Raw genomic sequence first — 2,034 nt, forward strand, 5'->3', positions numbered from 1 at the left:
AAACAAGACAATTATGAACAGGGCAGATAAAAAGTAGATTTAAGTAAATAATTTACCTGCACTGTTAAAGGTGAGAAATCTCCTATTTTCTGGACCATCAAAGATTCTCCGTGTCCTTAAACAGTCCATTAGGAGGGTTAGAAACTCACGTTTGGGACCACCTGTGTCCACTGCATCTTCAGTTGTGCCTTCGTCATCTGTGAATTTAACAAGCATGTCGTGTAATGGGTTGTATGATGCACGTCTGAATCCACGAATTGCTCAATCCCAAACATCGGCTCTATTTATGTTGAATCTGCCGCAAGATGTTTTTATTATCTTCAATGAGAGATCTGACACAATGTCTGCAGAAGTTAATACATCTTTGCTTTAATAAATAGAGAGGTTTTGATTAAGTTAAGCAAAATAATAATGATATAAAAAAATAGTCAATAAATTTAGGAACATGACATTGAGTAATTAATAAATTAAGTACCTTTCTTCTTGAACATGTTGTCTGCTCTCATCGGACCCTTCCGAGTCACTTTCGATTATTATTGGGGCATAGAGACGTGTGTAATTGCTGTAAAAAGACAGAATAACAATAATTTACATCCATTGACAAACAAAAGTAATTGTAGGCTACTTGTAAACCAATTCATTTATGTTTTGAAACTCTTTTTGAGGTAATACAAGGAGCTTACGTGTAGCACTTGTTGGCCATGTGTGTGTTCTTGGATATTTGTTCCATTTTTTCCTGCTTCCTAGATTTGCCAGAAATATAATAATTATTAAAAAAACATTATAACTGACCATTATAAAGACAGAATACATTTTTTTCATTTGTTGTAACAAAGTAACTTTGCAAGGTATGAACAATTATGAACTTACTTGGTCCAAAAAAGGCAGAGAGAGATCAGGGGGTCTGAAAAATTCACTACTGTGAATTAATTTGAACAACTCCACTCCTAACCTCCAAATAATGTCTTGTTAACTTTGATAATAATCAAAAATACCTGTTTGATGTGCTTCCTGCATTTGGTGTGCTTGCTTCATCTGGACCATCCCATATCTGTAAAAAAAAACAAGCCACTTGTTAAAATGAGTTACAATTAAATGTTATATTTATGTAAGGAGACATGCAATTAAATGCACCCACCAAAGTGTCACTCTCATAATGTGGACTGTGAGAGGTAGACTTTACTTGCACTTCACTGTCTTCGCTAGAAGAATCCCCAGAGCAGTCTTCAAACAACAATGAAAGTAATAAATTCACTTTTATTTAAACCCATTCGTGTAAATAGTGTTTTATACATTATGTCTTGGTAAGATTTTCATTAAATTAAATATGCTTACCATTAGCTAAAAAGTCTTGAAATTTGCTTATAAACAGTGTTATGCTTTGATAAGCCTTTCCAATTGCCTCTTTGTACAGGTGTAGTTTGAAAGGGGTGTTTGTTCCTGGAATGTTTTTTCACCTCTGAACCATCTGGGTACAGCAATACATAGGGACCGGACCCTCTTCCATATCCTGATTAAAGTCTCTTACTTTCTTTTCAGCAGCAATTAAAAGTTGCTCAGATGACCAATTAGGTTGAACATCAAGAGGCAGGGTCTTCCCTCTGATAGGCTTTAGAACACCACCATGTCTCCACATAACTCCAACATAAATCTACACATGAAAAGAATAAATAATAATGTTAAGTGTCACAAACTGAAATCTAAAATTAGCTTTAACTTGGGGCATTTTATAAAATATTTATAAAAACTATTTTGTCACTGAAAATAAAACTGATAGATTAAAAGATAATCATGTTTTTGAAAATAGTTTATCTTTATTTTCTCAATTCCGCAAATGGACTGAATTCCATAGGAAACAGATATGGGTTAGGGGTAATCGTGATTCTAACTATCCTTTAAAGTAATTATGAAATGTAAGGTGCAATAGTCTTCATCCCTATTGTGGCATATAAAAGATACCTTCACTGTTTTTTTATCCTTTTTAGATTCCTGACTTTTCTTAGTAAAGGTTTTCCTCTCCTTCTCCTTCAAAGC

General features: G+C 33.8%; 1 long non-coding RNA gene across 1 annotated transcript; it reads right to left on the reverse strand.

The window, feature by feature from the left end:
- Positions 1 to 692: 692 nt before the first annotated feature.
- Positions 693 to 1,656, reverse strand: LOC143715513 (uncharacterized). The gene is made up of 5 exons (XR_013195788.1): positions 1,336 to 1,656; positions 1,139 to 1,224; positions 996 to 1,051; positions 871 to 904; positions 693 to 743 (listed from the first exon to the last, which is right to left on the reverse strand). It is a non-coding gene; the product is annotated as an uncharacterized LOC143715513 (long non-coding RNA).
- Positions 1,657 to 2,034: the final 378 nt, after the last annotated feature.

Source organism: Siphateles boraxobius, unplaced genomic scaffold, assembly GCF_051911475.1.
Source record: "Siphateles boraxobius isolate OS27281-9 unplaced genomic scaffold, OSU_SipBor_1 6, whole genome shotgun sequence".
Classification (NCBI taxonomy): Eukaryota; Metazoa; Chordata; class Actinopteri; order Cypriniformes; family Leuciscidae; genus Siphateles; species Siphateles boraxobius.